Genomic DNA, 24,455 nt, shown 5'->3' on the forward strand with positions numbered 1-24,455 from the left:
AAGTGCTTGCAGACAAAAAGCCCTTTTATCGTCCTCGGGTGGGCCAGTGGCATGACACGCAGATAACTCAGCCATGGAGGAAGGCTCCCCATTAGGCCTGCAGATTGATGGAGGCCCAGAGGCCAGGGAGGAAGGGAGAACACCCAGGCAAGGCCACCTCCTTTCCAACTTCAAAGGCACCAAGCGTGCCAAGCAGAAAACCTGGGCTGATCACCTGGAGAGACCTCCAAGCTGAAACCCACAACTGGGGAGCCCAGGGCCCAGCTCAGGAGGCAGACAACCTCCAAGGCTGTTCTTCCCTGGTGCTTCCGGGGGCCTGACAGGCTCAGAAACAAAGGAAAGAGGCCTGCATCACCTCCCAAAAAATCAATCACCCATGTGACTCATGCAGACCCCTGTAAGCCCACAGGCCCGCTCCATACAGCCTCAGGGCCTTTGCACAGGCTGTACCCTCTCTCTGAAACACACTGCAGAGACTGGCATGCTCCCTTCCCTTCTGCAAAGCTTTGCTCAAATGCCACCTCCTCAGGGAAGCCCACCCTGACCACCCCCATTTGAAACTGCTACCCCCAGGCCACCCACATTCCCCAAGCCCCCTCTGCTGGTTCTTCACCCCAGCGCTTCTCCCCAAAGGACACACTATGTGTCTGATTTGTATTTTTACTGTCTGTCTGCCCAGCAACGATAGGTGCTTATCCATCTGATTCACAACATCCAAAACAGGGCCTGGCACACTATAGGTGCTTTAGAAATAATCATGCAATGAATGAAGGCTTCGGAACAGGATAGATGTCTCCTGAAAGCAGCCCATCCTGAGCCATGAAATATCTGCTCCCCGGGGCACCACACAACCTCCTCCTGCCGCCTCCTACCCCGGGCAACTCTGAATGCCGGACCACACCCTACAAGGTCACCCTGAGCCCCCCACCGCTTCCGCCAGGTGGAATCTGGTTCCCCAGCTACTCCCGACGCCCTCCCCCTGAGAAGGCCCAGGCCACAGGAACCTGCTAGAGACAATGAAGAGTGGGGACAGATGTGAACCTACCAGAAATGGCCGCCAGTAACGCTGTGTCCTCAAAGACTCCAGAGAACCTGCAGGGAAAGACAAGGGGTCCCGTTAGTAACGGTCACATCCTCCAAACCCAGGGCTCCAACAGGACCACATCAACGTGTGGGTGGAAATGGTAAGGCCCGTGCACATCAGGTCAAGTTCTTCCCCACCATGACCCTGAGAGGGGACACTGCACACCCCTGGGGCTCAGAGAATTCTTCTCGTACCCCCAGTTCCAGAGCTGGAAGTCTGATCCAGACCGTGGGGTCATAACGGCAGCTCTCACACGGGCACGGCCACAGAGAATCCTGCGCCCACAGCACAGTGTCACTGTGACACTCTTCCATGGCACTATAAACAAGCGAGTGAGTGACAACCGAAAGAGGACTGGGCTTCCTGTTCCTATATAAGCACTTCTGAGTCTCCATTCTAAGCCAGAGCCAGTGCAGTGACGGCCAGTGTCCGGAACATAAAAAGAACACCCACAAGGAAATAAAGGCAGCCAAGCCAATGGAAGAATGAGGGAAAGACTCAATAACACTTCATGGAAGTGGAGAGACAGATGGCCCATAAGGAAAAGATGCTCAGTAGCATTAACCATCAGGAAGTGCAAATTAAAACTCCGAGAGACCCCCCTGTACACCATGGTCGATGCGGTGCTAATATAAAAAACAGACAATAGCAAATGTTGACAAGAACGCAGACCAACTGAGAGAGAGCCTCAGCCTGCGCTCGGTGGATACATTGTGGCGAGACTGCCTTGGGACACAAGTGTGACAATTTCCCATCAAAGTCAAACATCCAGTTGGGTGACCACATGACACGGCAATGCCACTCCCTGGAATGTGCCCGGGAAAAATGAAAACCTGCGTCCGCACCAAGACTCACACAGGAATGTTCGTAACAGCTTTGGAAGCAATCCAGCGATTACCAGTAGACGAGAGGCAAACAAATGGAGACCGCAGAACACTCCACAGTGACCAGGGATTAAGTGCAGAGATATGCAGCCACACGGAGGAACAAAGTCAGACTCAGGCTGGGCACAGAAGCCAGACTCCAAGCTCCCCCCTCCTCCCTAGCCCCCCAGCCGGGATGCCACTCGTATGATTCTGGGAAAAGCAAGCTCCACGGTCACATGACATGTACAGAGGTCTCCAGAGGTAGACCAAGCAGGTGATTCAAAGAGAAGTCAGGACTCTGATCGCCTCTGGGGAGAAGACAGTGGTAGGCTACACAGTGTCTTCTTTATAATTATCCATTAGTCTGCGCCCCAGTGTTTACGCATTCTTTATTGTGTTAGCATCTGCACACACACAAAAAAGTTTAAGAAAACCTCCCTGGCCAGGCAGCTCATTGGGTTGGAGCGTCGTCTCGATACACCAAGTTTGCAGGTTCAATCCCTAGTCAGGGCGCATGCAGGAGTCAGCCGGTGAGTACATGAACGGGTGGAGTAACAGGTCAATGTTTCTCTTGCTCTCTCTCTTTCTCTCTCTCTCAAATTCAGTAAGTAAAGTTTTTAAACTAAAAAAACAAAGGCAGTGCAGAGGGCAGAGTACTAGACAGGCTCGGAATACCTGGGCTGTGGTCCCAGCCCTCCCACAAAGGGCAGTGACCTCGGGCACACAGCTGGTTCTCTCTGAGCTCAGTCTTCCCATCCAGAAAATGGGCCCGCTCCCCTTGGCTGTCTCCAAGGCCTGCTCATTCTAACACCTCCGTCTTGAGGGCACTTCCTGCAGCCCCCACTTTCCCTGATCAACCCCACAGTGAGGTCAGGTCAGGTCAAGTTCTACAAAGTCACTCAGGGCCCAGGGGCCCGAGGCCACGCCTGCTGCTTTGCAGAAAGGGAAGTAGTGCCTACGAGAGACTCCACGTGGCTGCCCTGGGCCCGCGGGGCGGACCCTGCTAGGTCAAGATGAGCAAGCCACAGGACATGCTCTGCAGAAGCCTAAACTGAACCCCTGGACCCCACAGATCCGGGCACTGGCCTCCAAGGGAAGTCATTAACTTCCCAAAGTGACAGCAGATTGGGTCCTGGGGACTTCACGCCCTGCGGGGCGTGGAGGAGGCCCTGACACCACTCTTAGCTGTTTGGGCTCACCTGGCCACAACTTTTCACACTAGGTGAACAGGGGACCTTTCCTTGCCCCTGAGGGCCAGGTGTGACCCGTCCCTGTCACTGCGGGCAGACAGCCAGAGGGGGAGGGACACAAGCTCCCATTTAGAAGCCACCAGGATATTTTATTTTCCTTCTCAAGTGACAGCAGGGGCGTGCCCAGTCCCACGCACACTCCCCTTGAAGCTGCCAGAGAGGCAGTCCCCAAGTTCACCAAGGTCTGAGAGTACCCTCCCCCTCCCACCCCGACTCCCTCCTCCAGCAACTGGGCTGCGTGAATGTGAGAGTGTTCCCAGGGACAAAAGGGCCCAACACAGAGGGCCTGGCCCATCAATGGCGGGGCACAAGGTCAGGGAGAGAAAAGAGGAGCAACCCTGACCCCTGCCTCTGAGCACCCCCAGCCCCAAGTCCAGGTGTCCGGGCCCCCAGAAAGATCTGCCCGGATACCGGGCAGAACCACAACTGTGGTCACAACCCTGACGGCCCCGTGCTCACACACATGCAACGCTGGACCCTGGCCCATCTCACAGTCCTGCCAGGCGACCCCGTTTCACAGACTGGGAAGCAGAACAAATCCGTGATCGCACTGCCGCTGGAGAGGGGTGGGGAGGTGGGAACCCCAAGCGTCTGTCCTCAGCCATCCCATCCCCTGCCCCCAACCCCCAATTTGGCCCCAAACTTGCTTCTCAGAAACCACCCCACACCCCTCTCCTCGCCGCGGGGTGTGGGCTGTGGGGTGCGGGGCTGTCTGCAGAGACAGCAGCCGGCAGGAGCAATCAGACGCCAGGAAGGAGCTGGGGTATCGACCGCTTCTGGAGGGAGGGGGGGCCACGTCAGCAGTCGGGCTCCGGGCCAAGCGCAGGCCAAGGCCAGGCAGCAGCACAGGCCTGGTGGGAGGGCCGGGGCAAAGGGGGCTTCGCTCCCAGGCCTGAAGCCATCTGTCCGTCCACCTGTCTGTCTGCCACTGGCACCGACAGCCCACACCACAGGGACCCAGAGCTCCGCTTCCTGAGGGCTTCACTGGGCACAGTGCTGAGCAGCCCTCCACGCTCATTCACTGGTTTCATTCGTACATTCACCCGGGTTGCTCTGACTCTTCCCATTCTGCAGATGGGGGCAGTGAGGCAAGTGAGGCAAGTGAGGCAAGAGAGGCAAGAGCGCCCGCCCGGTTCCCACCACCGGCGAGATGTGCATCCAGGCATCTGCTGTGACCTCATATTACCTCTGCCAGACACCCTGCACCAGAGCCTCAGCGGGTGGGAGACCAGAGGGCAGTGTCTCTGGGAAATGGTGCACAGGGCACAGGTGGGGTGGAAACTTCCAGAAACATCTGATGCCCCTCAGTGGCCCCATCACAGGCTACTTGTCCTGATAATTCAGGTTCTGCACGTAGGAGCACAGGCAAGAGTCCCCAGTGTTAGCTGCTGGGCCCTCCCAGGGAGGGGTTGTCTGGCAATGGGGTCCTGATGCTTGTGGAAGAAAATCCACCGCAGACCCCCACGCACACCCCCCACCCATGAGCAGGGGAGGATCTGGGCCACCAGTGGTGGCAGGGCGGCCCCGGCGCCACCCGGGAGAGCCAGGGTGCTGTGGAGCCATCGATCGCCAAGGCAATTAATTGCCCGGGTCAAGAGATAGTGAAACAGATTTGTCACCAGGGCCCCGGAGACAGTCCAGAGACTCCAGTAACCCAGGCGGGAGGGTGGTTCCCGCTGACCTGGTCCTGGCAGAGAGCAGGGCCCTCCACACGTCCTCTAACTCCCCCTTGCCCTTCCTGTCTCCCCGCCACGGGCGTCCCTCCACATACTCTCCACCCATAGGTTCGGCCTTCCGTGGAACGCCCCCGTCTGAGCACCAGCCCCTGCCCCAGCATCAGACCTGGACCCACCCCACCCAGAGAGACCGGCCCATCCTGCAGGCGGCGACCCCCTGCACAGACGGGGCCTCTGCAGCATCCCAGCAGCCCAGGATCTCCCCAGAGACGCAGCGCTGCTCCCAGTGGCAGCGCACAGAGTTCTAGCTGGGGCGCCCCCAGCACCTGTGGCTCAAGTCCTCCGAGGCTGTTGCCTCCACTATGAAATGCAGATAACAATGAGGGGGGCGAAAATCAGGCCGGATCAGGCTCAAATCCCAGCTCAGCTGTTCTGCAAAGCCTGAAGACATCGCCTTGCTTCTCTCTGAGCCTGATTCACCATCCGTGAAATGGGGGTGATGCCAGGGGCTACTTTGTGTAAAAAAAATATACAGCCCGGCCCGGAGCAGGTGCCCGAGTTCAAGCTCACTACTGAGGCGCACCACCCCTGCTCATGCGTCAGTCAACAAGCCCATCACCTAGGAAACGTAGACTGCATGCAGGTCCCAAGCCAGGCTGGGATGAGTGGACACAGAGCACAGGCTCCCACCGGGCCTCTGGTACACTCAGGCGTTGATGGGCACCATGCACACCCCAAGTTTGTTGGCTGGTTGCCAGTGAAGAACAGAAGTGACCGGACATACCCAGAGCCCTCCACCCAGATCTTCCGAGGACAAGACGTAGGACTCAGCCCTCCGTGTCCACACCAAATCCCTCCACGCACACCCTGAACACGTGAAGCAAGAGACGCCCATCAACCCCTCCCTGGCTGCCCCCCTTACGCAGATGGGAAAACCAAGGCCCAAGGCAACTTGCTCCTGTCCCACAGGAACAACAACAAAAAAAAGCTCAGCTCAGCAGGTGCTCAGAAGCACGGGTCACCGAGGCCAGGCATGGCACTGAGTCAGAGTGAGAAACTCCTCGGAAACTGAAAACAGCCCCAGAGGCCCCGCCAGCTCCCCAGAGTGAACCGCGCTGATTCACAGTCAGCCGGCTGAGCTCTGTGTTGGAAAGTTCCTGCTTCTGTGGTCAGGGTGGGGGTGGGGGCCCAGGGGCCCAGAACAGCCACTAGGCCAGGGGCCCACGAACTAGCCGGAGCCTGTACATGGGTCACATTCAGACTCACAGCCCAGTGCCACTCAAGGGCCAGCCATCCGCCCTGGCCGAGGAATGCCCTCAGCGGTGTTTGGGGGGGGGGGGGGGGAGGGAGAGCAGGCAGCAGAAGAGTCTCACCTCACCCCACCCCACCTCACCCCCAGTGACAGACTACTCCTTGCCCTGGCTGGGCTCAGCACGCAGGGAGACCTCCCCCCACCCCAGCACAGCACAGTGATCTCAGGATCTGCCCTGAGACCCAGGACATAACGTCACTCACGCTGCTTTCTAGCTGTGTGTCTCGGCAGGTTGCTGAACATCTCTGAGCCAGTTCCTCACCTGTGACGGAGCCTCCCACCCCACACAGCCAACGTGTAGATTCAGTGACAAATACCAGCAGAGATGCGTGAAGGCACCTCTCCCAAGTTCCCCCAGTGGTTCTGTCACTGAGGTGAGAGTCACATGACGTCATAAGATGAACCATTAGAAAGCAAACAAGTCAGTGAGTGGCATTCAGCACATTTACGAGGTTGTGCAATCACTACCACCCCGTCCAGCTCCAAAGTTTTTCCAGCTCCTCAAAAGGGAAGCCCCAACCCACTGAACAGTCTCTCAACAGCCCCCCGCCCCTGCCCCTGGCAACCACTAATCTACATTCTGTCCATATGGCTTGCCTGTCCTGAACATTTCATTTAAATGGAATCAGACACTATGTGACCTTTGAGTCTGGTTTCTCTCACTCCGCTTCATGTCCTCAAGGTTGGTTCACTCACGTTATACAGTATCGACATATTGTTTCCTTTTTATGGCTGAATAGTATTCCATTGTGTGGATAGACCAGATATACATGTATTTTTTAAAATAAGATAGAGCAGAGCCCTGGCCGGTTGGCTCAGCGGTAGAGCGTCGGCCTAGCGTGCGGAGGACCCGGGTTCGATTCCCGGCCAGGGCACACAGGAGAAGCGCCCATTTGCTTCTCCACCCCTCCGCCGCGCTTTCCTCTCTGTCTCTCTCTTCTCCTCCCGCAGCCAAGGCTCCATTGGAGCAAAAAAAAAAAAAAAAAAAAAAAAATGGCCCGGGCGCTGGGGATGGCTCTGTGGCCTCTGCCTCAGGCGCTAGAGTGGCTCTGGTCGCAACATGGCGACGCCCAGGATGGGCAGAGCATCGCCCCCTGGTGGGCAGAGCGTCGCCCCCTGGTGGGGGCGTGCCGGGTGGATCCCGGTCGGGCGCATGCGGGAGTCTGTCTGACTGTCTCTCCCCGTTTCCAGCTTCAGAAAAATGAAAAAAAAAAAAAAAAAAATGAAAAAAAAAAAAAGTTCAGGATAAAATAAGATAGAGCATCATACCAGCACGCCAAGGTCAGGTAATTAATTTTGCACAACTAAATGGAACTAAGTAAAACAATGAGCTAATGTTTCTTCCTCTCTCTCTCTCTCTCTCTCTCTCTCTCTCTCCCTTCCTCTTTCAAGTCAATAGGAAAAAAATGTTTTAATTTAAAAAGTATACATAAATATAAGTTATACAGAAATGAACCATGACTAAATATATAAATACACATTGACTTGAAAGAGTAAAAAATGGTTGAATTGTAAAATAAGGAACCACAATGCCCATGATGGTGTGGCATCTGGCTGGTGGGAGGCACCACCGCGCAGGCTCACAGGGTCAAACATCAGGCCCCCCGTGTCCAGACCCTGCTGTGATATGTGACCCTGGGCCAACTCCTCGCCCTCTCTGAGCCTCAGCCTCCCTATCTGTAAAGAAGGGCACTGAAGGGGCTACTCTGAGGAGGACTTCCCACCTGGACACCTACAGTTCTCAGAGTCTCCGGGTGTCCCTCAACCCTGGGGGTAAGAGGCTGTGGCAGCCAGGGGAGATGACAGGCCACCCCATGCTGGTGCCAGCAAGGACAAGCAACTCCAGGATGCGTAGAGACCCCGCCCAAGGGTTTGCCCTGGGCCACTGAGATGTGGACACAGCATAGAAGGGGGACATCGCTGTGCCCTCCCCACCCCGCATGCCCAGGCCACAACTCAGTGCTGAGTTCCTGAGGCTCCTCAGCCGTCTACCCGTTACACCTGTTGGCACCTCCATGCAGGTAGGAACCACCAGAAATGTGTCCGGACATTGCAAAACGAACCCCAGGGCAACACTGCCCAGCTGAGCCCAACCTCACCCGGGCCCCAAGGGCCTCGCTCCTGGGCAGGAAACAGCAGACAGGGCACCATTCCTCCCCTAGGCCAGCGCCCTGGTCTGGCCTGTTCCCGACGGGGCGGAAGCCACTTGAGGGACAAGAGCCTCATGTCCAGCACCTGTCCTCTTCCTCTGCTGGGTCATGCCAGGCCCAGTCTCACCACCAAGGGACCCATTTGGCCAACAACACAAACTGACCGAGTGAGTCCCCGCTAAGTCACAACACTGCTCCGGGCCCCTGGGGAACCAGCAGGGGACAAGGCAGACTCAGCTACTGCTTCCTGGGATGTGGCCCGTTGTGGGAAGGCCCACACACAAAAGAACGAATCGGAAGGCATCAGGAGGACCCCCCAAGGGTGACACCTGCCAGCAGACAGCAAGGAGGCTTCCGTGCCAACGTCTGGGAAACAGCATTCCAGCTGGGGGAACAGAGAGTGCAAAGGCCCATGGACGGCATGCATGTGGCTGCAGGAGCCAGGAGGACGGCGGAGTAGCTCCCAGGGGTCTCGGAGGTCATTCTCAGAGGAGAAGGAAGAAAGCACGGTGTGAGAGCAGGAGATCCTTCTGACGGGACCCTCCTGGCTGCAGCACGGAGAACAGAAGGCAGAAAAAACCAAGAGCGGATTTGGGGGCCAGGAGGAGGCTGCTGGAGAGGTCCACGCCAGAGAGCCGGGGGTGGGGGTGGGGGTGGGGGTTCCCCTTATAGTGTCCGGTGCCTTTATTGTCCTTGTTCTTACAACCGAGGAGAAAACAAAGAGGGTCTGCCTGCTGTGGTCTCATTCCCACCATGGCAGCACGTTGATACTGTTACTATCTTGTGTTGTCGGGGCAGAGGGGGTCTCCATGGCTGTGTCCTCCATCCCAGAACACACAGGGATGTTTCTGGCTGTCCTGTAACTGGCGTTCAACCCGGTGGACAGTCTCACACCATGAAAAGGGACCCTCTCCAGACAACTTTCAAATGACCTGGCCATTAAAAAAACAAAACAAAACCCACCAGCGCCCTTTTGTAGGGGAGCGCTGTGAAGGCCTAGGGCGCGCTGGGAGGGGACGCGGTGGCCGGGTGCCGCCTGCCCACCCCCAGGTGTCGCGCACCCATCTCCACACCCCACTGCGTCCTCGCCAAATCCTGCCTCTGGTCCTCTCTGTGTCTCAACTGAGAAAAATAAAGAAAGCTTTGGGGGAAAGTCATCTACTTTGTGTTCCAAACCCACCCCTCATCTCAGGTGAAGAACTTGGGCACCTGTCTGTCCTACGGCTTCCGCAGTGGCGCCCACAACATATGCCGGGAGCCCCGGGACCTGATGACCACGAGCGCCGAGACATGGGGGCTTGGCTCCGTGCCCGTACCCACTCAATCCATCATGGCCGTGGCCGGCCAGCAAGTGCTGCTGACAGGCAGTGCCATTCCAGGACTCCAAGGTCAAGTTCCCCTGCCTCAGGGGCACCTTGCCCACCACCTTCCTCTGGATGCAAAGCCTCCAGCCCATGAACTCCTTAGGGAAACAAACTAACAAACACACAAACAAATCGCCCCACCAGAACCCATCCAAGCACCTTTTTTTTGAAACGATCACTTTCTCGTGTTTTCAGCTCCGAGAGCCGCCTGCGCCCGCTCTCACTTCTCTCCGGGCGACATGTACTCATGCCACATGGGAGCAGCAGCCCGGCCTCCCTCTCTCTCACTTCCCCTTACTCCGCGCGGGGGCGTTACGCTGGGCTCTGTTGCTGTTCTTCGCCCTGTGCAAAGTCAAGACCGCAGAGGAGAGGGGGATTTCTCAGGTGCTGAGTTATGTAAATGTCGCCTGGAGGTTGGTTCTATCAGGAGGGGGCACTGTGTGGCCCAGGGCAAGTTCCCTGACCTCCCTCAGCCTCGATGGCTTTGCCCGTGACCCGTGACCCGGGGAAAAGCGATGGCGTTTGCCAGCTCCCGAGATTGAGTCGGCCGGATGAACGCACACGGCACGTGCCCACCGCCTGAGAGGGCCACAGAGAGCTCCCAGCCCTCAGCCCCCGCCCCACAGCAGCTGAAGGGGAGGGCTGGGGTGGGGGGCGGGCAGGGAGCAACAGCCCCCCCCAGCACGGGCCCCAGCTGGGCAGGGGTGGAGGATAAAATCCCGCACCCCCTGCCTGGGCCAGGTGGCTCACTGCCCGCCGGGCTTTCATCTCCGGGAGATAAGCCGCCTGCTCAAGTTCACGTTCAGGATCAAATGAACCCACTTAATCGCCTTAGGGATCTCCACTGAGCCGGCTCCTCGGGGGCCAGGGGAGGAGGGCAGCTGAGCACCCCCACACACACACCAACCAAGACCCCCACCACACAGCCAGGCACAGAGAAGGTGCCAGGCAGGCATCCTGACCACACCCTGGGTTACCACCCACTTCGGTCTTCGGTGACCCCGAGGGCTGTGGGGTGCATGCTGGTCTTCGTCGTCTAGGTACAAGTCATTGGCTCGCTGTCACAAAACACCTACTATGCACCATGTGCCCAGGGTCAAGTGACTGGCCTAATCCCCACAGCGACCCAGGAGGCAAGCACTACCACGAACCCCTTTCCAGGTGGGGAAACTGAGACCAGAAAAGGAAAACAGTCAACCCAAGGTGGCAGAGCTCCTCACGGGACCTGCCTACTACTCCACAGAAGGGGAGACAGAGGCAGGAACAGGGAGGCCTTCAGTCACCACCATACCCAACATGGCCGGGAGGTGAGCGCACACACCTACCCACCCAGCTCTCAGCCGCAACCCAGCACCAAGGACAGCGCCCGGCACAGAGTAGGTCCTTCAGGAAATCACCTGAATGAACAAATCCTACCCACTGGGCACTGACTGACTCCAAGAAAACGCACTCTCTAAGGTTCTTTCCCGTCCCACAGAGGGCCTGGGGGAGGGGGCGGCTGCCCCACTCAGAGGACAATGTCTGGAGTCGTTTCCCTGGAGTTGTTTCCAGTTGACACAATGCAGAAGGGGGGAGGGAACCAGTCATAAAGACCAGGGAGGCTGCTAAATAAACATCCTATGATGCGCACAGAACAGCCCCCCAAACAGAATTATCCGGCCCAAATGATGGACTGAGATATCCTGCTGCATGCATTCTCTCAGCCATCCACTGAGCACCTAATGCGTGCAGGGCCGGCCAGGGAAACGAGGCCCCACGCCATGCAGGCCCTGCAGGGCGCAGACGGGACTCAAACCCGGTTCAGTGGACTCCAAGCCACAGCCCAGACCCCCTTAGTTCCTGCCCCCAGGAGTCTGGCCTGGAGAGGGGGCTGCAGATTTCATGACATCTCACCACCCCCACTGCAATTCCACGCGGCAGAGCTCAGAGCAGGCGGGTCCTTCTCATCCAAACCCACATGACACTGTGACTCTGACTGTGGGGGGGGGGGGGGGGGGAACGTGGTAATCTTTTTTTTTTTTATTTGCAGGCTTTTTGTTTCTTAATTCTCTAATTTACAGAAAAACGTCTGTTCTGCCTCTAAAAAACCAAAATACGTCTTTTCCGCAAGGCAGCTGTCAAACCACAGCCCCACCCGAGGACTTGGATGGGGAGAACTCACAGCCCGCCTGACCTGCGGCAGCACAGTGAATGAAGTATCAACCTGGAATGCTGAGGTTGCTGGTTTGAAACCCCTGGTTTGCCTGGGTAAGGCACATACATGAAGCAACTACTACAAGTTGATACTTCCCATTTCTCCCCCTCTTTCTCTCTCTCTCTTTTCCTCCCATAGCCATGGCTCAAATGGTTCGAGCAAGTTGGCCCTGGGAACTGAGGATGGCTCTGAGGCCTCACCTAATGCGCTGAAATGGCTTGGTTGCGGAGCAGAGGCCCTAGATGGGCAGAGCATCATCCTGTAGGGGGTTGCTGGGTGGATCCCGGTCAGGGTGCATGCAGGAGTCTGTCTCTCTGCCTCTCTGACTCCCCACCTCTCACTTAATAAAAAATAAAAAATTTTAAAAAGAGTCCACACCCCAATTCAGAGGGTGGGATCCAGTGTTGCCCCAGTGCAGCATCTGGAAAAGCCACAAGCGGTGACCCCAGCCCCGGGGGTCCCCAGAGGAGAAAGGACAGCACCTGCCTGAGCACCCCAAGGCACTTGGAGAAGAACATCCCAACACCACAACCAACCAGTGTGGCAGTCTCCAGTGAATACGCCGGTCCTGGGTCACGTGTCCCCATGACACAATGCTACCTACACAGAAGTTCAAGTCTGTCCACAAGATCTAACTGCCCCCACACATCACAAAATCCTGACTTTAAAAATAATAGTAACTATAGCATGGTCTCTACCTGCCTTGCAGAGGACTCATCAAATCTTACAGGTAGGTGCCATTTCAGTCCCCCGTTTTACATATCAGGGAAACTGAGACCCGGAGGGACATGATAATGTAGAGAACGATGACTCAGACTCAGAACTGGTAAAAAGTGGTCACCGGGGTGGAGGTAGGGTGGGGTGGGGTGGTGTGGTGTAAGAACTGAGCCATCAGAATCTCTGCTCATGCCTGACTAGGCAGTGGCGCAGTGGATAGAGCATCAGACTAGGACACGGATGATCCAGGTTCCAAACCCCGAGGTTACCAGCTTGAGTGCAGGCTCACCAGCTTGAGCCCAAGGTCGCTGGTTTGAGCAAGGGGTCACTTGCTCTGCTGTAGCCCCCGGTCAAGGCACATATGAGAAATCAATCAATGAACAACTAAGGAGTGGCAGCAAAGAATTGATGCTTCTCATTTCTCTCCCTTCCTGTCTGTCTGTCCCTAACTGTCCCTCTCTCTGTCTCTCTCTGTCACAAAAAAAAAGAATCTCTACTCATAACCATGCCTGTTGGCTGCCTGTCTGAACATGGGGAAGAAGTGACCAGGTTGAGTTCTATAAACTCTGTTGGCTGCCCAATACGAACGGTGCTCCCTCCCTGCACCTTCTCCCTGGAGAAGGTGCAGCTGCATGCATTTTTCTGGCCTGGGGGGTAGGGGATGAGACAGCACCCCAGGCCCTGTAGGGACCCAGCAACACAGACCTGAGCAGAACAGAGCATAAAACCATAGATGAAATGGGCCACACGTGCTGTTGAGACGTGGCTGTCACATACCTCTGGGGAGCGGGTCTGGGTGACCTGAATGACACCTGCAGGGTTTTGTTGTTGTTATAGTTTTAAATAAAAGACAGCCACCTGGACCAAAACCAAGGCTGACAAGTGAATGCCCACCCCTTCCCAGCGGCAGGGGCCTCGCTGGCCCCCAGACCCCACAGGCCACGCATGAGCTGGGAGAGCCTCCTCGGGCAGAAGCTCTCCTCACCTAAGGATCGGGTTTCATTTAATTGCAAGCTTCAGGTTCCTGGACACAGGCCCAGGGGCCTTTGAGGTGGAGGCCTGGGCCATTTTCTTCCTCTTTTCAATGAAGCCGGGAAGGAAGCAGCGTGTGGCCTCGCTGTCTGTTCCGAGAATCTGGAACACAGGCCCCTTGGGGACAGGGCCGTGGAAAGAGAGGCCTGGTCCCCTGGTCCGGGCGAGCCATCCTTGGCTCCTCACGGGTTGGGAACAAACGAGAGCTGGGGTGTATTTTTTCCTGGCCGCTCCTGGGGGTCAGGTGCCCACCCTGGATTTGAAGGAATTAAGAGAACAGGAAAAGATGAGCACAAACCAACACCCCGACCTCATACCCCACTTCCCAGCTCCGGGCCCCCCAGGGGGCCTCTCTGCGAGCTGTCTTCCCTGCAGCACAGCCCTGCACCTAGCCGCACCCCAGGTCAAGGCCAAGGTCAAGGCCAATTTCACCAGCAGTCTAGTCACTCCATGTCAGGGGCGGAATCAGGAAGCCCTGGGGCTGACCCAGGGGAGCAGAGAACAAGGGGGTGGGCTGGAGGGTGCAGACAACTGACGGTCTCCCAGGAGTCACCCACACATCATTCCCACCAGAAGCCCAACCCGTGGACCTGACCTGAGGCCCCTAGGACGCTGAAGGGGTCCCTGACTCCTGCTGGGCCCCTCCACACATACTCGCTCCAGGTCCCCCAGTTCCACTCCTGGCCCAGGGGTGGCCTGGCGGAGACACCTGGCGGAGACCTGGGGCAGCATGTCCCTGTCCCCACCCCTCGCCCCCCAGTCTAGCAGGTTTGCCTCGTTAGTCTAACAAGCAGGCCCCAGTGCCAGGCAGTTGCCATGGCCACAGAGACACCACGCAGCACCAGGCGATACTCCCAGAGGGTCTGTGGCGGGCCTGGAGTTCAGAATGAGGACAAGCAGGGCCCTCCGAGGCACCCCCGCCCCACAGGCTCCCCACAGGCACGGTGGGGCCCGGCCTCCGAGGACCTGACTGGGACCTTCCAGTCGACAGCATCTCCCAGAGACGACAACCCTCCCCCACCACAAAGAAAACTCCCCTCCCTAACCCCCAGCCCTGCCAGAAGTCACACACAATGACCGCTGGGCAACTGGCCAAGCGGAGGTCAGGGGTTGGCCAGGACCTGGCAGACAGACTCCCAAGGTGGGGAGAAGGTTCTGGAAGACAAGAAGTGGTGGGAAGCCTGATGGAGACCCGAGTAAGTCAGGTCACTTACTCGCTGTGGCCCCACCAGGCATGCAGAGAACGGCCACAGGGAACGGACAGACTCAGGGACACCAGAGAGAAGGCCACCCAGGCCGCGGGCAAGAGGGCGGGTGAGAGTGACCCCCACATCTGCAGCCTGTGCCTCACACTCTGGGAGGAAGCCCTGGGGAGGGTCTGAGGTGAGGGAGGGCCATGGGTCCTGCATGGAACAGGCCGGGTCGGAGGCCCCTTAGGGACATCTGTGAGCAGTGAGGAGGATTCCGGAGGCCCCCAGACCCGCCTGCCTCCCTGGGGGCGGCTTCAGGGGTTCGTGAGCCGGAGACAGCAGTTAGGACAAGGCCTGACTCCGGCCTCAAATGGCCCCTTGGCTCCCCTCAGCTGTGAGGTCGCGTCACTCGCTGCCCCATTTCCCTGCTGGGTAGACTGAGGTGCACAGAGGCTCTGGTCCTGTCCCAGGTCGCAATGCGCGGCCTGCAGGAACTCAGACCCGCAGCTCATTTGAGCTCTGTTCATAATAAGCCCCTGAAAACAGTCACCAGAAACCACGCCAACCCCAGGAGGCAGGAGGTGGGGCCCAGGAGAGACAAAACCCCGGACTTCCTCTGAGCCCCCCAGCCCCACCCCCAGCGCAGCCCACCCAGGCTCGCTTTATCCCCCACTTCCTCCCCAGTTCAAAGACTCACCCCGTCAGCAGAGGAAAGCAGAGGCGTCTGAAAGCATCAGCACAGCGCTGGGGTTGGTCCCTCAGTGTGGACACACCTGCAGGACTGCCAATGCCACCATCTCAGATCCCTGGGAACACAGCGTGACACTCTACCCCAGGTGAGCTTGTAATCAGCCCCACGCCAGGGCCTTCTCTCAGGCCATGTAGCTCTCAGGGGGCACAGGGCCTCCAACAGGGACATCCTTTACCGTCCATCTCACTCCCTGTCATCTTCCCAAGTCTGATTGATGGACATTCAAAGATCCCAGGTGCTGACCTTGGTGAAGACACTCTGAGGGACCAGTCATTGGTTTCCTCCTGAAAGATTTGGTCCGGAGGCCACTCACCCGCCTCTTACCCCATCAGCCCTCGGGGGAACAAGCACGAGAACACCTTGTACAATCTTTTCTTGACCCCTGGCCCACTCCCACCCGCCCCTCAAGAGCTAAGAAACTTTTAGGACGCCAACGAATAGATAAAAATCAGAGAGCAAAGGGGAAAAAAGTCAGGGACGAACTAATCGAAAACCAGAGCGAATTACATAAAACCGAAACACAGACCAGACCAGACCAGACCACACCCCGGCAGGCAGGCTGCAAATCTGGCTCTGAGCTTCCTACCAGCCGAAGCAAAGAGGGAAACAAGATGGGTCATAAGTTAACTTTGCAGGAATTGTGAAAATGACGGAGCATGTTACAGAAGGTGAATGGAGCCCAGGACGGAGAGGATGACAGCCTCTGGCATCATGAGGCCAAAAAACCACGCCAAAAGCCAGCCCCGACTGCCCACTGCCTTAACCACCCCCTTCCCGCTGCGCTCCACAGCAGCCAATGAGACCTGTGCGCGGGAGCATTACTCAGCAAGAACCGTGAGCAGGCCAAAGGGAGGGGGCTTCGGGCCCTCAGTGTGGCCCTCCAACTCCCCATCCTCTTTGGGCCCCGTCCACAGCGAACACCCCCGAAAGGTGATGCTGCATCGTGGAATAGTACTCGCCCAGAAAGAAGAATGAAATCTCAACCACTGGAGACAGTCTGGGTGGACCTAGAGGGAAGGAAGTCAGAGAGACAAGTACAGCATGTTTCCAATCACATGCGGAACCTAAGGGACGAAATAAATGGACAGAAGAGAAACAGACTGAGACAGAGAGGAGAGACTGATAGCCGCCGGAGGGAAGAGACCTGGGGGGGGGGGGGATGAAACAGACTGGTCGTTACAAAATACACAGGGAAGTGAATGAAGTACGGCCTCGGGAAGACAGTCATACAGTGGTAACTGTGTACGGGGCCAGGTGGGTACCGGACATACCAGGGGAACAGTCTATAAAGTACATGATTATCTAACCACCAAGCTGCACACCTGGAACTAATACAGAATAGTATTGAATGTAAACTGTAATGGAAAATTTTTTTAAAAAAATTTAAGACAGCCCTGGCCGGTTGGCTCAGTGGTAGAGTGTCTGCCTGGCGTGCAGAAGTCCCGGGTTCGATTCCCGGCCAGGGCACACAGGAGAAGCGCCCATCTGCTTCTCCATCCCTCCCCCTCTCCTTCCTCTCTATCTCTCTCTTCCCCTCCCGCAGCCGAGGCTCCTCTGGAGCAAAGATGGCCCGGGCGCTGGGGATGGCTCCTCGGCCTCTGCCCCAGGCGCTAGAGTGGCTCTGGTCGCAACAGAGCGACGCCCCCGGAGGGGCAGAGCATCGCCCCTGGTGGGTGTGCAGGGTGGATCCCGGTCGGGCGCATGCGGGAGTCTGTCTGACTGTCTCTCCCCGTTTCCGGCTTCAGAAAAATACAGAAAAAAAAAAAAAATCTAAGACAAAAGTTAAAAAATAAAAGAGAATGAGGCAGCTCCCGGTCAGCGTTGGGCAAGCATTTCCCAGAAAGGGCCAGCAAATAAATGGGTTTGGCTGCGTGTGGGCCCTCTGACCTCCGTCCCACTCCTCCGTCCGCGCACCCCATGGGAATAAACTCACGGGGCCACAGCCCAACTGAGCTCAATGTGCGGACGACGGAATTGGACATTCGCAGAAGTTCACATGCCACGGAACAGTCATCTTCTTTCTTTTATCAACTGCGGAAAAGATATGAATACCATTCTTAGCCCACACGCCGTACCAAAACAGGAAAGGGGCTCGGTCCGAACTGCGGGCCGTAGCTGGCTGACCAGAATGAACGCCACGGCGTGTTATAATTTAGGGGAGGGAAGCAAGATACCGTGTGTGCACGTCCGAGTCCATCGACAACGGGCACATGGCCAGAGCATGGGGAGGGGGGTCTGTCCACGTGCGTGTCTGCTGCAGGGGCAGGGGGCGGCGGGAAGGAGACTCCCCTCGATACCTCTGTGCACCGATTTCATGTTTTAACACACCCAGGCATTTGCTTTTACAAAAATGACTTCTTTATACGGCCCAAAGCACATGGCAGGGTTTCGCAGTGTGTTCCTCTTTGGTTTCTATTTTCCAAATGACAAAGAGAAAGCAACGTTATCCCACCTCCTCACCCCCCACAAAAAAGTTTGTCAAGCAGTTATCTCCACAAAACGATGTCTATGACGTATTAGCGCATGGTAGGAAAAAATACGCAGCGTGATAAGTGATAGCACTGATGGAAAAAGGGCCTTCACGACACGTCGGCCGGGGCGGAGACAGCCAGAACGTGGGGCAGTCCTCCGTTCCCACTGACGGGCCCCTGGCCCATGCACCTGAGCTCGGCCCTCGGGACCCAGAGCTGCCCATGCTGCACAGACCTGGCGCTGCCTCCCTGTGCTCAAGACATGACAGCCAGCAAAGGAAAAGGGAACACGAGAGCCCAGAGGTCCCAATCTCGGGGACAGTGGCCTGAACTCGGGCGTCTGACCCTGAGTCAACAGAAAAGGCAAATCCATGAAGCCATGCTGCCCACAGAGGCCACTAGCCACACGGGGCTATTCAAATGCATAAAAATTAAGTAAAACAAGAAGTTCATGCTTGGTCGGTCACACTAGCCTCACTTCAAGAGCTCGATGCCACGTGCGGCCATGGCAACGGTGCTGGACAGGGTGGTTCCAGAACGTTCTCCCACCACAGAGAGGTCTATAGGCCGGAGCCGCCCCGGAGGCTGGTGGGACAGAGGAGGTAGTGAGATCGGGAATGTGGGGGGCCCACCCTGGGGGGAGCACCAGGCAGAGAACACACAACGAGCAAGGAAACCAGCAGAGGCCCCGAGCCAGGCCCGGCTCCCAGACACCGGACCTGATCCGTCATCCAACCCCGCGCCTGTCTGATTAGGCAGCCCGTTAGCTACAGCCACACGTGTCTGTTTAAATTTAAGTTAATTAAAACGAAATAAAATTACCAGTTCAGTCGCACTAGCCACATCTCAAGTGCTTAACAGCCACACACCCCTAGTGGCTCTGGTGGAGGACAGCAGAGACCTAGGGCATTTTCCTCCTTCGGGGGAAACAGGTTGGAAGGAGCTGCTCCAGGCTGTCATCTGAGATGGCAACACCCCACCCCCTACCCCCAGTTAAGGATAAGGAAACTGAGGCTAAAAGATCAGAGACTTCACTCAAGCAACTGATGGAGTCCCGAATTGAACTGAAGTCTAATTTCAAAGGAGCCCTTCTTAACCCACCCCCACCGCCACACTCAGGTGGAAGGGAGCTCGGCCCTCCCTTAGGAAGCCCTGTCTGTCGGTCCTTGCCACCAGTTTCCCCCGCACTGTCCAGCTGCCCCAGACCTCCAAGGTCCCGAGTGGAATGGCAGAGGCAGGGGGCTGAGTCCATTTGTAAATCACCCACCAGCCCAACAGGACAGGAGCCTGCTGTCTTCCAGCGGGTCACTAGCCCAAGCCTTGGGCTCAGCGAAGAGACCGTTCCACGAGCCCTTTGGGAGGAGGAATGGGTCGTGTCCAGCCAGCCTGTGGGAGACGACCTGGATTGGACAAATTTTACAGGGAAGCCCTCGCTCTCCAGAGGGTGACCCAAAACAGCAGCATCAGCCACAAACACCACGAGGCTGGGTCCTAACGACAAAGTCAGAAGGATCTCATCATCGCTCCCATCTTAGAGAGGAGCCAACTGAGGCTCAGAGAAGTAACCTACCCCAAAGTCAAACAGCTGAACATCAAACCCAACACACACACTTTCTGTCCCTTGACCCTGGTCCACTACCCCCCGGCCGTGGGCAATGTGCCCACTTTATAGACCAGATCACCTGACCCGAGCAGAGCAGGGATGGCCCTGGGCATGCTGCTCAACCAGGACTAAGCCAGGGACTTAAAACTCGCAGGAACTTGCAACGTTCCAGCCTCTGCCCTCCTGGGGATCGCTAACTGAACACTCCCAGGCTGTGCTCTACTGTTTGTTGCCAAGGACTCTTTACTGCCCTATGAACCAAATGACCCTTTCTCCAGGGCTGGTCTGAGCCAGGGACAGAAGCCTCACTTTGGTCTAAAAAAAATAGAGACTGTTAACAATGATGATGGTGATGATTTCAAACATTATGAGCAAAAAGTCACACCACTGTTGCAACCGCTGACCTCTCAAATGGGAAAAGGCTGTCTTCTCCCAGGACCTCTCAAGTTCTCCAGCTACCAAGTGCCCCCAGGGCGGCAGGACAACCTGCAGGTACTTGTCTGGTGTAGCCCTCCGGGGGCCCAGTTTGCAGCATGCTAAATAATTCAAAGCCATGTTTTCATCTCCAGATAAACAAGGCCCAGTCGCCAAAAGGAATGCCAATTTTGCATGAATGCTTAAGATAAAATAAAATAAAAACTAGACTTCAGGGACAGGCCAGGCCTGCCACTAGTGCTGGTGCCGGTGCCAGTGCGGGTGCTGGTGCTGCCCCCCCCCAAAAAAAAAAAGCCTGGAGAGGACAGGTTCTCAGTCTCATGCCCCTGGGGCAGAGATCTTTTGGTGTTCAACTAAGACACAGGATTTCTTCACCACCCTAGAGCAGTCTGCAGTAAATTCTTGCTGCACCAACATGACCTTGAATAACCCCAGGTCTTTACCTTCTCCAAACTGCATGACCCTGGGCAAATCGCTTCATCTCTCTGTGACTCAGTTTCACCATCCATAAAGTGGAATGACGATAATTGCACTGACCTCACAGGGCGAGAATGAGGAGTAAACATGTGGACTCCTGTGGAGCACAGAAACTGGCACGTAGTAAGTGCTTTAGGTTGTGTTGACTGTTATCATTACTGTATTATACATCTGTATATAGATAATGCATCATATTTGCAATATTTTCCAGCTCCTAGACTAAAAGTTCAACTTGACAGGCTATAAAATCCATTCCCCCCACTGCTAGGATTCTCAAAGGATGCCAGCTGACCTTTCCTAAGCATCATTTCCCGGGGGACCCCTCCGTACTTAAGACTACACCCCTGGCCTGGCCCTCCCTCTCCCCTGGGAGCCTGGGGCAGGAACCACCAGCTCCTGCAAGCTGCTCTCTTCCAGGGAGCCCCGTCTCTGAGACGTCACTTGGGGAGGCTGGCTGCTGCTGGCTCTGAGAGATGAAGAGGAAACAGAGGAGGGAACACACGCGCACACATGCACAGACACACACGCACAGGTCCTTAGCCGCCTATTGTCAGAGGTAGCATCAAATGTGCCCTTGATTTTTAGTTTGGAGAGCTGTCAGGAGGAAGGGGTGAGAGCCTCAGCTCCCCCTGCTTCTGGCAGAGTTCGGTGTAAGTGCAACCCCCCCCCTCAAAAAAATCTGAGGGAACCACCAACTTCTCCGCCCACAGGCCTCGGGTGGCGGGTTTGAAAAGAAAACAAGATACACCCCCACGTTGCAGCCAGAGGGAAGCCAGGCCTGGCAGCCTCCACACCCAGCCTGATTGGCCAGACACCGGGGGCCAGGACTCCTGGGGCTGCGTTCCCACGCATCAGTCAGCCAGCCAGTGGCCAGCGGCCATCTCCCCAGCCCCACTCCAGAGAACAGTGAAGCCCTCCCCAGCGTGAGGCTTCCGTGCTGCTGAATTCGTGTTTGCAGAGCTCTCAGAAGTCTTTAGGAGATGGTGTGAGTGTTATTAATTGAAGGGGAAAGAGCAGATTATGCCAAATAAATCCTTCCTTCGTAGCCAAACCCAGGCTGCAGGAGGGAGGGGGGTGCGCACAGCCCCATGAGGGGTCTCCATCCCTCACCGGGGCCTGACAGCCACATTACCATCTACATGGATTCGTCAATAGTATTGATCCTGAGCAAGCGTAAATAGCTCAGTGGGAAGAGGCCAGGGCTGGAGCCCACTTGCTCCCACCCTCTGTCTGGGCACCCGGTGGCCACCCAGCCACCAACTGGCGGCCGTAATTTCCAAGCAGGGACAAGGCAGCAGGCGTGGGGAAGCCAGACAGAGCCCTGGATGCCCCCCCTCCGTGGCACCACCACCAGCTCTCCGGGCACAGCTGGCATCTGTCTGTTCAGTGAGCAGGGAACACCACCTGCCCTTCTCCATTCTCAGGGGTAACAGCCGAGGGGATGGAAAGAAGGCCCCTCCCCTCACCAAATTCCCTACTCCCCAGAGCCACAACCTCACCGGATTTCCTGGTGGTTGGATTAAAGGCCAAGTTTTAGAACCCAGGAATGACAACAGTGGCCACAGGGACACATCCACCTCCCATGTATGATTACCCTCAGTTCTCACAACAACCCTATGAACTATTATTGTTCCACTCTACAGATAAGAAACCTGAGGTGTGCACAGAGAAGTTAAGTAGTTTGTCCAGAGTCACACAGCCAGTTGAGTGGAAAAGGTAAAATTCGAACCCAGGGAGTTGAGCTGCAGAGTCGGGTGCCTATACCAGTTCCCACCTCTTCCTTGCCCCTGACTGCTCTCTTCCACCTCTCTCCCCCAATCAAAAATAAAATAAGAAAGCCACCCACAACAACAGAACATTGCCCTGGGACACCCTTCCATCTCCCGCCAAGCCCAAAGAGCCCCTTAGATCAAAGCAGCCACAGGACCCAGATCTGGTTTAAAAAGGGCGAAGTCAAGGCCGCTGATAACACAGCCCATCGTGCCCAGAACTCCCCCATCCAGCCCGCAGAGATCTCCTCTTCCCCCTCCCTCCCTCCCTCACACATCCTTCCTCCAAATCTGCAAAAGAAAAAAAAATAATCATAATAAAACCAGTTCTCACCAACGGGGGGGGGGCGGGGGGGAGAAAGTGGAGGAGGAAGGAGGAGGCTGAACCGACAGAACAGATCCGCCTCCGCTGCCGGCACTAGACCCACACAGACTGGAGCGCGCGACAGGCGGCGGGAGGACACTCGCTTCCCCAAAAAATAAACCTACAATGTAAAAATAACGCCAGGCGCCCCACGCTAATTGGGCCCGGGCGGCAGCAGCTCACGGGTACAGCGTGTCTCTCCCTACCGCCCGCCCGCCGGCCTTGCCTTCTCCCTTCCTCCAGCTTTTTCCTGCAAGCGTCTGGGGTGCGGAAGGCGTGCCCCACGGGCCCTCCCCTCCCCGCCGGTCTCTGGAGATGCTCCCCTACAACTATGGCCTGGGACCTCCGGGTCCAACCCAAGTGGGATCAGCTCTGAATTCCAACTTCCCAAACTAGTGGCATCCCAAGTATCTGCACAGCCCGGGGGAGGGACCAGGAGACGGCCCAATGAGGCGTCACCAGCCGCGGGAGGCAGGCCCAGACACCAGAAACACCGGCAGCGGGGGAGGGGGGAACAACAGGCTCTTCTCCCGGGGGGGACCCCCGCCCAGCGCCCTTCGGTCCCATGCCCAGGAGCGCCCACGACCAGGACTACCCTCCCGAGATGCAAGGAACCACCCCTATGCGCCCTTCCACAGCAGCCAGACCGGGGAGCCGGGGGTGCCATCTCCAGGGGCTCCCCAAACACGCGCTTCCCGCTGAAAAATAAGGCGCAGTGTCACCCCTCAACTCTAGGGCTTCTATGGGAAAAGGCAGGCGTATGGCGGCCATGCCCCACAAGGTGGGGGGCTGACCTCCGCAGTTCCAGAGCACCCCCCACGCCCGCCCCCCCCCCCACACACCACTTCCCTCCTTCCCGCCCCCTCGCTGGGGAGCTGGAGTTCCCCTAAGTTCCCCGGTGCCCCCACGCACGCGGGCTGCAGTGGCGGTGGGCGCCTTGCTCCCCGGCAGGCCAGCCCCCGAGAGCGCCAACTCGGGAGTGCAGAGACCCCGCCAACTCCGCCGCGTGCGCCTCCCGCTCTTCCCCGGGTCCCCCGGAAGCGCGCCCTGCGCCTCCCCCCGGCCCTCCGCAGGGACCCTCGACCCCAACTCACCTCGCAGAGGTGGTGGCGGCGGCGACCAGGCTTTGGGGCGCGCTCCGGCCGCCCGGGCGCTCAGGCAAGTGGCGGTGCGGATCCGGTTGGGGGCGCGCAGCAGGCCCGGCCTCCAGCGGGGGCGCGATCCTCCCGCCGCCGCCTCTTAGGGCGCCAGCCGGAGGACCCCGGCCCGCAACTTGGCGTGCATGGCGGGGCGCAGGACGCGGGCGCACGGATCGGGCGGGGCGCGGGCGGACGCAGGGCTCCAACGCGGCCCGGCCTGCCCGCGGCTCCGCTCCCCGGCGGCGGCGGCGGCGGTGGCGGTGGCGGCGGCGGGAGGGGGAGGAGGGGGCGGGGCGGGAGCCCGGGAGGCGGTAGCTCGGCCTCCTAGCTCCCGGCTCCCCGCCCGCACCGACGCGCCCGGCCCGGCCCCCTCCGGCTCCTTAAAGAGCCCGCGTCACCTCCGCTGGTCCTGCGCGTCCTCACTGGCGCGCGCACACACTGCCACACCGACACGCACTCACTGGAGCGCGCCGCCGACTTTCTTTTTAGGCTTCCCCGAAGGAGGAAGAGTGCTTTCCCCTTTCCCTCCTCCTCCCCCTCTTGGGCCGCGCATCGTCGTCCTCGTCCTCCTCCTCCCAGCCCCTGATACTTGATGGAATCCCGTTTCAGCT

The 24,455-nt window shown here is 57.5% G+C and overlaps 1 protein-coding gene and 1 non-coding gene across 21 annotated transcripts in view; one reads left to right on the forward strand and one right to left on the reverse strand.

Annotated features, from left to right (window-relative positions):
• NCOR2 (nuclear receptor corepressor 2) overlaps positions 1 to 24,107 on the reverse strand; it is a 183,337-nt gene extending 159,230 nt beyond the window's left edge. For 19 of the 20 annotated variants that reach the window (XM_066371162.1, XM_066371170.1, XM_066371157.1 and 16 more), the window contains exons 1-2: positions 23,800 to 24,107; positions 1,046 to 1,092 (exon numbers count right to left, since the gene is read on the reverse strand). The gene's annotated coding sequence lies outside the window, so the exon portion shown is untranslated. The remainder of the gene's footprint in view (positions 1 to 1,045; positions 1,093 to 23,799) is intronic. The other variant, XM_066371154.1, reaches the window with a different exon arrangement.
• TRNAA-GGC (transfer RNA alanine (anticodon GGC)) lies at positions 16,978 to 17,053 on the forward strand. The gene has a single exon. It is a non-coding gene; the product is annotated as a tRNA-Ala (tRNA).
• Positions 24,108 to 24,455: the final 348 nt, after the last annotated feature.

The sequence above is a fragment of the Saccopteryx leptura genome, chromosome 2, assembly GCF_036850995.1.
Source record: "Saccopteryx leptura isolate mSacLep1 chromosome 2, mSacLep1_pri_phased_curated, whole genome shotgun sequence".
NCBI lineage: Eukaryota > Metazoa > Chordata > Mammalia > Chiroptera > Emballonuridae > Saccopteryx > Saccopteryx leptura.